Raw genomic sequence first — 14,232 nt, 5'->3', positions numbered from 1 at the left:
TCTCACTGGATACTGAATGTGATGAGTTGAACTCTTCAGGGAATTCATTCTGGCCTCTAGGCACCTCGTGTGAACTTTGAGGAGATTTGGTGAAGTTGGATTTTTGGGTCAAAACCTGACTTTTTCGATGATGCCGGCTATGGAAACGTTGAAGTTTTGGGGCATTTTGTAAAAAATCAAAAAGTTTTCTTTTCTCACTGGATACTGAATGTGATGAGTTGAACTCTTCAGGGATTCAATTCTGGCCCTAGGCACCTCGTGTGAACTTTTGAGGAGATTTGGTGAAGTTGGATTTTTGGGTCAAAAACTGACTTTTTCGATGATGCCGGCTATGGAAAACGTTGAAGTTTTGGGGCATTTTGTAAAAAATCAAAAAGTTTTCTTTTCTCACTGGATACTGAATGTGATGAGTTGAACTCTTCAGGAATTCAATTCTGGCCTCTAGGCACCTCGTGTGAACTTTGAGGAGATTTGGTGAAGTTGGATTTTTGGGTCAAAAACTGACTTTTTCGATGATGCCGGCTATGGAAAACGTTGAAGTTTTGGGGCATTTTGTAAAAAATCAAAAATTTTCTTTTCTCACTGGATACTGAATGTGATGAGTTGAACTCTTCAGGGAATTCAATTCTGGCCTCTAGGCACCTCGTGTGAACTTTTGAGGAGATTTGGTGAAGTTGGATTTTTGGGTCAAAAACTGACTTTTTCGATGATGCCGGCTATGGAAAACGTTGAAGTTTTGGGGCATTTTGTAAAAATCAAAAAGTTTCTTTTCTCACTGGATACTGAATGTGATGAGTTGAACTCTTCAGGGAATTCAATTCTGGCCTCTAGGCACCTCGTGTGAACTTTTGAGGAGATTTGGTGAAGTTGGATTTTTGGGTCAAAAACTGACTTTTTCGATGATGCCGGCTATGGAAAACGTTGAAGTTTTGGGGGCATTTTGTAAAAAATCAAAAAGTTTTCTTTTCTCACTGGATACTGAATGTGATGAGTTGAACTCTTCAGGGAATTCAATTCTGGCCTCTAGGCACCTCGTGTGAACTTTTGAGGAGATTTGGTGAAGTTGGATTTTTGGGTCAAAAACTGACTTTTTCGATGATGCCGGCTATGGAAAACGTTGAAGTTTTGTGGGCATTTTGTAAAAATCAAAAAGTTTTCTTTTCTCACTGGATACTGAATGTGATGAGTTGAACTCTTCAGGGAATTCAATCTGGCCTCTAGGCACCTCGTGTGAACTTTTGAGGAGATTTGGTGAAGTTGGATTTTTGGGTCAAAAACTGACTTTTTCGATGATGCCGGCTATGGAAAACGTTGAAGTTTTGGGGGCATTTTGTAAAAAATCAAAAAGTTTTCTTTTCTCACTGGATACTGAATGTGATGAGTTGAACTCTTCAGGGAATTCAATTCTGGCCTCTAGGCACCTCGTGTGAACTTTTGAGGAGATTTGGTGAAGTTGGATTTTTGGGTCAAAAACTGACTTTTTCGATGATGCGGCTATGGAAAACGTTGAAGTTTTGGGGGCATTTTGTAAAAAATCAAAAAGTTTTCTTTTCTCACTGGATACTGAATGTGATGAGTTGAACTCTTCAGGGAATTCAATTCTGGCCTCTAGGCACCTCGTGTGAACTTTTGAGGAGATTTGGTGAAGTTGGATTTTTGGGTCAAAAACTGACTTTTTCGATGATGAAGCTGGGGCTATGGAAAACGTTGAAGTTTGGGGGCATTTTGTAAAAAATCAAAAAGTTTTCTTTTCTCACTGGATACTGAATGTGATGAGTTGAACTCTTCAGGGAATTCAATTCTGGCCTCTAGGCACCTCGTGTGAACTTTTGAGGAGATTTGGTGAAGTTGGATTTTTGGGTCAAAAACTGACTTTTTCGATGATGCCGGCTATGGAAAACGTTGAAGTTTTGGGGCATTTTGTAAAAAATCAAAAAGTTTCTTTTCTCACTGGATACTGAATGTGATGAGTTGAACTCTTCAGGGAATTCAATTCTGGCCTCTAGGCACCTCGTGTGTGAACTTTTGAGGAGATTTGGTGAAGTTGGATTTTTTGGGTCAAAAACTGACTTTTTCGATGATGCCGGCTATGGAAAACGTTGAAGTTTTGGGGGCATTTTGTAAAAAATCAAAAAGTTTTCTTTTCTCACTGGATACTGAATGTGATGAGTTGAACTCTTCAGGGAATTCAATTCTGGCCTCTAGGCACCTCGTGTGAACTTTTGAGCAGATTTGGTGAAGTTGGATTTTTGGGTCAAAAACTGACTTTTTCGATGATGCCGGCTATGGAAAACGTTGAAGTTTTGGGGGCATTTTGTAAAAAATCAAAAAGTTTTCTTTTCTCACTGGATACTGAATGTGATGAGTTGAACTCTTCAGGGAATTCAATTCTGGCCTCTAGGCACCTCGTGTGAACTTTTGAGGAGATTTGGTGAAGTTGGATTTTTGGGTCAAAAACTGACTTTTTCGATGATGCCGGCTATGGAAAACGTTGAAGTTTGGGGGGCATTTTGTAAAAAATCAAAAAGTTTCTTTTCTCACTGGATACTGAATGTGATGAGTTGAACTCTTCAGGGAATTCAATTCTGGCCTCTAGGCACCTCGTGTGAACTTTTGAGGAGATTTGGTGAAGTTGGATTTTTGGGTCAAAAACTGACTTTTTCGATGATGCCGGCTATGGAAAACGTTGAAGTTTTGGGGCATTTTGTAAAAAATCAAAAAGTTTCTTTTCTCACTGGATACTGAATGTGATGAGTTGAACTCTTCAGGGAATTCAATTCTGGCCTCTAGGCACCTCGTGTGAACTTTTGAGGAGATTTGGTGAAGTTGGATTTTTGGGTCAAAAACTGACTTTTTCGATGATGCCGGCTATGGAAAACGTTGAAGTTTGGGGCATTTTTGTAAAAATCAAAAAGTTTTCTTTTCTCACTGGATACTGAATGTGATGAGTTGAACTCTTCAGGGAATTCAATTCTGGCCTCTAGGCACCTCGTGTGAACTTTTGAGCAGATTTGGTGAAGTTGGATTTTTGGGTCAAAAACTGACTTTTTCGATGATGCCGGCTATGGAAAACGTTGAAGTTTTGGGGGCATTTTGTAAAAAATCAAAAAGTTTTCTTTTCTCACTGGATACTGAATGTGATGAGTTGAACTCTTCAGGGAATTCAATTCTGGCCTCTAGGCACCTCGTGTGAACTTTTGAGGAGATTGGTGAAGTTGGATTTTTGGGTCAAAAACTGACTTTTTCGATGATGCGGCTATGGAAAACGTTGAAGTTTTGGGGCATTTTGTAAAATCAAAAAGTTTCTTTTCTCACTGGATACTGAATGTGATGAGTTGAACTCTTCAGGAATTCAATTCTGGCCTCTAGGCACCTCGTGTGAACTTTTGAGGAGATTTGGTGAAGTTGGATTTTTGGGTCAAAAACTGACTTTTTCGATGATGCCGGCTATGGAAAACGTTGAAGTTTTGGGGCATTTTGTAAAAAATCAAAAAGTTTTCTTTTCTCACTGGATACTGAATGTGATGAGTTGAACTCTTCAGGGAATTCAATTCTGGCCTCTAGGCACCTCGTGTGAACTTTTAGGAGATTTGGTGAAGTTGGATTTTTGGGTCAAAAACTGACTTTTTCGATGATGCCGGCTATGGAAAACGTTGAAGTTTTGGGGCATTTTGTAAAAAATCAAAAAGTTTTCTTTTCTCACTGGATACTGAATGTGATGAGTTGAACTCTTCAGGGAATTCAATTCTGGCCTCTAGGCACCTCGTGTGAACTTTGAGGAGATTTGGTGAAGTTGGATTTTTGGGTCAAAAACTGACTTTTTCGATGATGCCGGCTATGGAAAACGTTGAAGTTTTGGGGCATTTTGTAAAAAATCAAAAAGTTTTCTTTTCTCACTGGATACTGAATGTGATGAGTTGAACTCTTCAGGGAATTCAATTCTGGCCTCTAGGCACCTCGTGTGAACTTTTGAGGAGATTTGGTGAAGTTGGATTTTTGGGTCAAAAACTGACTTTTTCGATGATGCCGGCTATGGAAAACGTTGAAGTTTTGGGGCATTTTGTAAAAAATCAAAAAGTTTTCTTTTCTCACTGGATACTGAATGTGATGAGTTGAACTCTTCAGGGAATTCAATTCTGGCCTCTAGGCACCTCGTGTGAACTTTTGAGGAGATTTGGTGAAGTTGGATTTTTGGGTCAAAAATGACTTTTTCGATGATGCCGGCTATGGAAAACGTTGAAGTTTGGGGGCATTTTGTAAAAAATCAAAAAGTTTTCTTTTCTCACTGGATACTGAATGTGATGAGTTGAACTCTTCAGGGAATTCAATTCTGGCCTCTAGGCACCTGGTGTGAACTTTGAGGAGATTTGGTGAAGTTGGATTTTTGGGTCAAAAACTGACTTTTTCGATGATGCCGGCTATGGAAAACGTTGAAGTTTTGGGGGCATTTTGTAAAAAATCAAAAATTTTCTTTTCTCACTGGATACTGAATGTGATGAGTTGAACTCTTCAGGGAATTCAATTCTGGCCTCTAGGCACCTCGTGTGAACTTTTGAGGAGATTTGGTGAAGTTGGATTTTTGGGTCAAAAACTGACTTTTTCGATGATGCCGGCTATGGAAAACGTTGAAGTTTTGGGGCATTTTGTAAAAAATCAAAAAGTTTTCTTTTCTCACTGGATACTGAATGTGATGAGTTGAACTCTTCAGGGAATTCAATTCTGCCTCTAGGCACCTCGTGTGAACTTTTGAGGAGATTTGGTGAAGTTGGATTTTTGGGTCAAAAACTGACTTTTTCGATGATGCCGGCTATGGAAAACGTTGAAGTTTTGGGGCATTTTGTAAAAAATCAAAAAGTTTTCTTTTCTCACTGGATACTGAATGTGATGAGTTGAACTCTTCAGGGAATTCAATTCTGGCCTCTAGGCACCTCGTGTGAACTTTTGAGGAGATTTGGTGAAGTTGGATTTTTGGGTCAAAAACTGACTTTTTCGATGATGCCGGCTATGGAAAACGTTGAAGTTTTGGGGCATTTTGTAAAAAATCAAAAAGTTTTCTTTTCTCACTGGATACTGAATGTGATGAGTTGAACTCTTCAGGGAATTCAATTCTGGCCTCTAGGCACCTCGTGTGAACTTTTGAGCAGATTTGGTGAAGTTGGATTTTTGGGTCAAAAACTGACTTTTTCGATGATGCCGGCTATGGAAAACGTTGAAGTTTTGGGGGCATTTTGTAAAAAATCAAAAAGTTTTCTTTTCTCACTGGATACTGAATGTGATGAGTTGAACTCTTCAGGGAATTCAATTCTGGCCTCTAGGCACCTCGTGTGAACTTTTGAGGAGATTTGGTGAAGTTGGATTTTTGGGTCAAAAACTGACTTTTTCGATGATGCCGGCTATGGAAAACGTTGAAGTTTTGGGGGCATTTTGTAAAAAATCAAAAAGTTTCTTTTCTCACTGGATACTGAATGTGATGAGTTGAACTCTTCAGGAATTCAATTCTGGCCTCTAGGCACCTCGTGTGAACTTTTGAGGAGATTTGGTGAAGTTGGATTTTTGGGTCAAAAACTGACTTTTTCGATGATGCCGGCTATGGAAAACGTTGAAGTTTTGGGGCATTTTGTAAAAAATCAAAAAGTTTTCTTTTCTCACTGGATACTGAATGTGATGAGTTGAACTCTTCAGGGAATTCAATTCTGGCCTCTAGGCACCTCGTGTGAACTTTTGAGCAGATTTGGTGAAGTTGGATTTTTGGGTCAAAAACTGACTTTTTCGATGATGCCGGCTATGGAAAACGTTGAAGTTTTGGGGCATTTGGTAAAAAATCAAAAAGTTTCTTTTCTCACTGGATACTGAATGTGATGAGTTGAACTCTTCAGGGAATTCAATTCTGGCCTCTAGGCACCTCGTGTGAACTTTTGAGGAGATTTGGTGAAGTTGGATTTTTGGGTCAAAAACTGACTTTTTCGATGATGCCGGCTATGGAAAACGTTGAAGTTTTGTGGGCATTTTGTAAAAAATCAAAAAGTTTTCTTTTCTCACTGGATACTGAATGTGATGAGTTGAACTCTTCAGGGAATTCAATTCTGGCCTCTAGGCACCTCGTGTGACTTTTGAGTAGATTTGGTGAAGTTGGATTTTTGGGTCAAAAACTGACTTTTTCGATGATGCCGGCTATGGAAAACGTTGAAGTTTTGGGGCATTTTGTAAAAAATCAAAAAGTTTTCTTTTCTCACTGGATACTGAATGTGATGAGTTGAACTCTTCAGGGAATTCAATTCTGGCCTCTAGGCACCTCGTGTGAACTTTTGAGGAGATTTGGTGAAGTTGGATTTTTGGGTCAAAAACTGACTTTTTCGATGATGCCGGCTATGGAAAACGTTGAAGTTTTGTGGGCATTTTGTAAAAAATCAAAAAGTTTTCTTTTCTCACTGGATACTGAATGTGATGAGTTGAACTCTTCAGGGAATTCAATTCTGGCCTCTAGGCACCTCGTGTGAACTTTTGAGGAGATTTGGTGAAGTTGGATTTTTGGGTCAAAAACTGACTTTTTCGATGATGCCGGCTATGGAAAACGTTGAAGTTTTCGGGCATTTTGTAAAAAATCAAAAAGTTTTCTTTTCTCACTGGATACTGAATGTGATGAGTTGAACTCTTCAGGGAATTCAATTCTGGCCTCTAGGCACCTCGTGTGAACTTTTGAGGAGATTTGGTGAAGTTGGATTTTTGGGTCAAAAACTGACTTTTTCGATGATGCCGGCTATGGAAAACGTTGAAGTTTTGTGGGCATTTTGTAAAAAATCAAAAAGTTTTCTTTTCTCACTGGATACTGAATGTGATGAGTTGAACTCTTCAGGGAATTCAATTCTGGCCTCTAGGCACCTCGTGTGAACTTTTGAGGAGATTTGGTGAAGTTGGATTTTTGGGTCAAAAACTGACTTTTTCGATGATGCCGGCTATGGAAAACGTTGAAGTTTTGGGGGCATTTTGTAAAAATCAAAAAGTTTTCTTTTCTAACTGGATCTGAATGTGATGAGTTGAACTCTTCAGGGAATTCAATTCTGGCCTCTAGGCACCTCGTGTGAACTTTTGAGCAGATTTGGTGAAGTTGGATTTTTGGGTCAAAAACTGACTTTTTCGATGATGCCGGCTATGGAAAACGTTGAAGTTTTGGGGGCATTTTGTAAAAAATCAAAAAGTTTTCTTTTCTCACTGGATACTGAATGTGATGAGTTGAACTCTTCAGGGAATTCAATTCTGGCCTCTAGGCACCTCGTGTGAACTTTTGAGGCGATTTGGTGAAGTTGGATTTTTGGGTCAAAAACTGACTTTTTCGATGATGCCGGCTATGGAAAACGTTGAAGTTTTGGGGGCATTTTGTACAAAATCAAAAAGTTTCTTTTCTCACTGGATACTGAATGTGATGAGTTGAACTCTTCAGGAATTCAATTCTGGCCTCTAGGCACCTCGTGTGAACTTTTGAGGAGATTTGGTGAAGTTGGATTTTTGGGTCAAAAACTGACTTTTTCGATGATGCCGGCTATGGAAAACGTTGAAGTTTTGGGGCATTTTGTAAAAAATCAAAAAGTTTTCTTTTCTCACTGGATACTGAATGTGATGAGTTGAACTCTTCAGGGAATTCAATTCTGGCCTCTAGGCACCTCGTGTGAACTTTTGAGCAGATTTGGTGAATTGGATTTTTGGGTCAAAAACTGACTTTTTCGATGATGCCGGCTATGGAAAACGTTGAAGTTTTGGGGCATTTGGTAAAAAATCAAAAAGTTTTCTTTTCTCACTGGATACTGAATGTGATGAGTTGAACTTTCAGGGAATTCAATTCTGGCCTCTAGGCACCTCGTGTGAACTTTTGAGGAGATTTGGTGAAGTTGGATTTTTGGGTCAAAAACTGACTTTTTCGATGATGCCGGCTATGGAAAACGTTGAAGTTTTGTGGGCATTTTGTAAAAAATCAAAAAGTTTTCTTTTCTCACTGGATACTGAATGTGATGAGTTGAACTCTTCAGGGAATTCAATTCTGGCCTCTAGGCACCTCGTGTGACTTTTGAGTAGATTTGGTGAAGTTGGATTTTTGGGTCAAAAACTGACTTTTTGATGATGCCGGCTATGGAAAACGTTGAAGTTTTGGGGGCATTTTGTAAAAAATCAAAAAGTTTTCTTTTTACTGGATACTGAATGTGATGAGTTGAACTCTTCAGGGAATTCAATTCTGGCCTCTAGGCACCTCGTGTGAACTTTTGAGGAGATTTGGTGAAGTTGGATTTTTGGGTCAAAAACTGACTTTTTCGATGATGCCGGCTATGGAAAACGTTGAAGTTTTGGGGGCATTTTGTAAAAAATCAAAAAGTTTCTTTTCTCACTGGATACTGAATGTGATGAGTTGAACTCTTCAGGGAATTCAATTCTGGCCTCTAGGCACCTCGTGTGAACTTTTGAGGAGATTTGGTGAAGTTGGATTTTTGGGTCAAAAACTGACTTTTTCGATGATGCCGGCTATGGAAAACGTTGAAGTTTTGGGCATTTTGTAAAAAATCAAAAAGTTTTCTTTTCTCACTGGATACTGAATGTGATGAGTTGAACTCTTCAGGGAATTCAATTCTGGCCTCTAGGCACCTCGTGTGAACTTTTGAGGAGATTTGGTGAAGTTGGATTTTTGGGTCAAAAACTGACTTTTTCGATGATGCCGGCTATGGAAAACGTTGAAGTTTTGGGGCATTTTGTAAAAAATCAAAAAGTTTTCTTTTCTCACTGGATACTGAATGTGATGAGTTGAACTCTTCAGGAAATTCAATTCTGGTCTCTAGGCACCTCGTGTGAACTTGAGCACTCGTGTGAACTTTGGAGCAGATTTGGTGAAGTTGGATTTTTGGGTCAAAAACTGACTTTTTCGATGATGCCGGCTATGGAAAACGTTGAAGTTTTCGGGCATTTTGTAAAAAATCAAAAAGTTTTCTTTTCTCACTGGATACTGAATGTGATGAGTTGAACTCTTCAGGGAATTCAATTCTGGCCTCTAGGCACCTCGTGTGAACTTTTGAGGAGATTTGGTGAAGTTGGATTTTTGGGTCAAAAACTGACTTTTTCGATGATGCCGGCTATGGAAAACGTTGAAGTTTTGTGGGCATTTTGTAAAAAATCAAAAAGTTTTCTTTTCTCACTGGATACTGAATGTGATGAGTTGAACTCTTCAGGGAATTCAATTCTGGCCTCTAGGCACCTCGTGTGAACTTTGGAGGAGATTTGGTGAAGTTGGATTTTTGGGTCAAAAACTGACTTTTTCGATGATGCCGGCTATGGAAAACGTTGAAGTTTTGGGGGCATTTTGTACAAAATCAAAAAGTTTTCTTTTCTCACTGGATACTGAATGTGATGAGTTGAACTCTTCAGGGAATTCAATTTGGCCTCTAGGCACCTCGTGTGAACTTTTGAGGAGATTTGGTGAAGTTGGATTTTTGGGTCAAAAACTGACTTTTTCGATGATGCCGCTATGGAAAACGTTGAAGTTTTGGGGGCATTTTGTAAAAAATCAAAAAGTTTTCTTTTCTCACTGGATACTGAATGTGATGAGTTGAACTCTTCAGGGAATTCAATTCTGGCCTCTAGGCACCTCGTGTGAACTTTTGAGGAGATTTGGTGAAGTTGGATTTTTGGGTCAAAAACTGACTTTTTCGATGATGCCGGCTATGGAAAACGTTGAAGTTTTGTGGGCATATGGTAAAAAATCAAAAAGTTTCTTTTCTCACTGGATACTGAATGTGATGAGTTGAACTCTTCAGGGAATTCAATTCTGGCCTCTAGGCACCTCTGTGAACTTTTGAGGGGATTTGGTGAAGTTGGATTTTTGGGTCAAAAACTGACTTTTTCGATGATGCCGGCTATGGAAAACGTTGAAGTTTTGGGCATTTGGTAAAAAATCAAAAAGTTTTCTTTTCTCACTGGATACTGAATGTGATGAGTTGAACTCTTCAGGGAATTCAATTCTGGCCTCTAGGCACCTCGTGTGAACTTTGGAGCAGATTTGGTGAAGTTGGATTTTTGGGTCAAAAACTGACTTTTTCGATGATGCCGGCTATGGAAAACGTTGAAGTTTTGGGGCATTTTGTAAAAAATCAAAAAGTTTTCTTTTCTCACTGGATACTGAATGTGATGAGTTGAACTCTTCAGGGAATTCAATTCTGGCCTCTAGGCACCTCGTGTGAACTTTTGAGCAGATTTGGTGAAGTTGGATTTTTGGGTCAAAAACTGACTTTTTCGATGATGCCGGCTATGGAAAACGTTGAAGTTTTGGGGGCATTTTGTAAAAATCAAAAAGTTTCCTTTTCTCACTGGATACTTGAATGTGATGAGTTGAACTCTTCAGGAATTCAATTCTGGCCTCTAGGCACCTCGTGTGAACTTTTGAGGAGATTTGGTGAAGTTGGATTTTTGGGTCAAAAACTGACTTTTTCGATGATGCCGGCTATGGAAAACGTTGAAGTTTGGGGCGGATTTTGTAAAAAATCAAAAAGTTTTCTTTTCTCACTGGATACTGAATGTGATGAGTTGAACTCTTCAGGGAATTCAATTCTGGCCTCTAGGCACCTCGTGTGAACTTTTAGCAGATTTGGTGAAATTGGATTTTTGGGTCAAAAACTGACTTTTTCGATGATGCCGGCTATGGAAAACGTTGAAGTTTTGGGGGCATTTGGTAAAAATCAAAAAGTTTTCTTTTCTCACTGGATACTGAATGTGATGAGTTGAACTTTTCAGGGAATTCAATTCTGGCCTCTAGGCACCTCGTGTGAACTTTTGAGGAGATTTGGTGAAGTTGGATTTTTGGGTCAAAAACTGACTTTTTCGATGATGCCGGCTATGGAAAACGTTGAGGTTTTGTGGGCATTTTGTAAAAAATCAAAAGTTTTCTTTTCTCACTGGATACTGAATGTGATGAGTTGAACTCTTCAGGGAATTCAATTCTGGCCTCTAGGCACCTCGTGTGATTTTTTGAGTAGATTTGGTGAAGTTGGATTTTTGGGTCAAAAACTGACTTTTTTGATGATGCCGGCTATGGAAAACGTTGAAGTTTTGGGGGCATTTTGTAAAAAATCAAAAAGTTTTCTTTTCTTACTGGATACTGAATGTGATGAGTTGAACTCTTCAGGGAATTCAATTCTGGCCTCTAGGCACCTCGTGTGAACTTTTGAGGAGATTTGGTGAAGTTGGATTTTGGGTCAAAAACTGACTTTTTCGATGATGCCGGCTATGGAAAACGTTGAAGTTTTGGGGGCATTTGTAAAAAATCAAAAAGTTTTCTTTTCTCACTGGATACTGAATGTGATGAGTTGAACTCTTCAGGGAATTCAATTCTGGCCTCTAGGCACCTCGTGTGAACTTTTGAGGAGATTTGGTGAAGTTGGATTTTTGTGTCAAAAACTGACTTTTTCGATGATGCCGGCTATGGAAAACGTTGAAGTTTTGGGGCATTTTGTAAAAAATCAAAAAGTTTTCTTTTCTCACTGGATACTGAATGTGATGAGTTGAACTTTCAGGGAATTCAATTCTGGCCTTTAGGCACCTCGTGTGAACTTTTGAGGAGATTTGGTGAAGTTCGATTTTGGGTCAAAAACTGACTTTTTCGATGATGCCGGCTATGGAAAACGTTGAAGTTTTGTGGGCATTTTGTAAAAAATCAAAAAGTTTTCTTTTCTCACTGGATACTGAATGTGATGAGTTGAACTCTTCAGGGAATTCAATTCTGGCCTCTCGGCACCTCGTGTGAACTTTTGAGGAGATTTGGTGAAGTTGGATTTTTGGGTCAAAAACTGACTTTTTCGATGATGCCGGCTATGGAAAACGTTGAAGTTTTGGGGGCATTTTGAAAAAAATCAAAAAGTTTTCTTTTCTCACTGGATACTGAATGTGATGAGTTGATTCTTCAGGAACTCAATTCTGGTCTCTAGGCACCTCGTGTGAACTTTTGAGCACCTCGTGTGAACTTTGGAGCAGATTGGTGAAGTTGGATTTTTGGGTCAAAAACTGTCTTTTTCGATGATGCCGGCTATGGAAAACGTTGAAGTTTTCGGGGCATTTTGTAAAAAATCAAAAAGTTTTCTTTTCTCACTGGATACTGAATGTGATGAGTTGAACTCTTCAGGGAATTCAATTCTGGCCTCTAGGCACCTCGTGTGAACTTTTGAGGAGATTTGGTGAAGTTGGATTTTTGGGTCAAAAACTGACTTTTTCGATGATGCCGGCTATGGAAAACGTTGAAGTTTTGGGGCATTTTGTAAAAAATCAAAAAGTTTCTTTTCTCACTGGATACTGAATGTGATGAGTTGAACTCTTCAGGGAATTCAATTCTGGCCTCTAGGCACCTCGTGTGAACTTTGAGGAGATTTGGTGAAGTTGGATTTTTGGGTCAAAAACTGACTTTTTCGATGATGCCGGCTATGGAAAACGTTGAAGTTTTGGGGGCATTTTATAAAAAATCAAAAAGTTTTCTTTTCTAACTGGATTCTGGCTGTGATGAGTTGAACTCTTCAGGGAATTCAATTCTGGCCTCTAGGCACCTCGTGTGAACTTTTGAGGAGATTTGGTGAAGTTGGATTTTTGGGTCAAAAACTGACTTTTTCGATGATGCCGGCTATGGAAAACGTTGAAGTTTTGGGGGCATTTTGTAAAAAATCAAAAAGTTTTCTTTTCTCACTGGATACTGAATGTGATGAGTTGAACTCTTCAGGGAATTCAATTCTGGCCTCTAGGCACCTCGTGTGAACTTTTGAGGAGATTTGGTGAAGTTGGATTTTTGTGTCAAAAACTGACTTTTTCGATGATGCCGGCTATGGAAAACGTTGAAGTTTTGGGGCATTTTGTAAAAAATCAAAAAGTTTTCTTTTCTCACTGGATACTGAATGTGATGAGTTGAACTTTGCAGGGAATTCAATTCTGGCCTTAGGCACCTCGTGTGAACTTTTGAGGAGATTTGGTGAAGTTCGATTTTTGGGTCAAAAACTGACTTTTTCGATGATGCCGGCTATGGAAAACGTTGAAGTTTTTGGGGGCATTTTGTAAAAAATCAAAAAGTTTTCTTTTCTCACTGGATACTGAATGTGATTAGTTGAACTCTTCAGGGAATTCAATTCTGGCCTCTCGGCACCTCGTGTGAACTTTTGAGGAGATTTGGTGAAGTTGGATTTTTGGGTCAAAAACTGACTTTTTCGATGATGCCGGCTATGGAAAACGTTGAAGTTTTGGGGGCATTTTGAAAAAATCAAAAAGTTTTCTTTTCTTACTGGATACTGAATGTGATGAGTTGATTTCTTCAGGAACTTCAATTCTGGTCTCTAGGCACCTCGTGTGAACTTTTGAGCACCTCGTGTGAACTTTGGAGCAGATTGGTGAAGTTGGATTTTTGGGTCAAAAACTGTCTTTTTCGATGATGCCGGCTATGGAAACGTTGAAGTTTTCGGGCATTTTGTAAAAAATCAAAAAGTTTTCTTTTCTCACTGGATACTGAATGTGGTGAGTTGAACTCTTCAGGGAATTCAATTCTGGCCTCTAGGCACCTCGTGTGAACTTTTGAGGAGATTTGGTGAAGTTGGATTTTTGGGTCAAAAACTGACTTTTTCGATGATGCCGGCTATGGAAAACGTTGAAGTTTTGTGGGCATTTTGTAAAAAATCAAAAAGTTTTCTTTTCTCACTGGATACTGAATGTGATGAGTTGAACTCTTCAGGGAATTCAATTCTGGCCTCTAGGCACCTCGTGTGAACTTTTGAGGAGATTTGGTGAAGTTGGATTTTTGGGTCAAAAACTGACTTTTTCGATGATGCCGGCTATGGAAAACGTTGAAGTTTTGTGGGCATTTTGTAAAAAATCAAAAAGTTTTCTTTTCTCACTGGATACTGAATGTGATGAGTTGAACTCTTCAGGGAATTCAATTCTGGCCTCTAGGCACCTCGTGTGAACTTTTGAGGAGATTTGGTGAAGTTGGATTTTTGGGTCAAAAACTGACTTTTTCGATGATGCCGGCTATGGAAAACGTTGAAGTTTTGGGGGCATTTTATACAAAATCAAAAAGTTTTCTTTTCTAACTGGATTCTGGCTGTGATGAGTTGAACTCTTCAGGGAATTCAATTTGGCCTCTAGGCACTCGTCGTCTGAACTTTGAGGAGATTTGGTGAAGTTGGATTTTTGGGTCAAAAACTGACTTTTTCGATGATGCCGGCTATGGAAAAT

This window comes from Patiria miniata, unplaced genomic scaffold (genome assembly GCF_015706575.1).
Source record: "Patiria miniata isolate m_02_andy unplaced genomic scaffold, ASM1570657v1 HiC_scaffold_3, whole genome shotgun sequence".
Taxonomy (NCBI): Eukaryota; Metazoa; Echinodermata; class Asteroidea; order Valvatida; family Asterinidae; genus Patiria; species Patiria miniata.
This window is presented reverse-complemented; position numbering follows the sequence as displayed.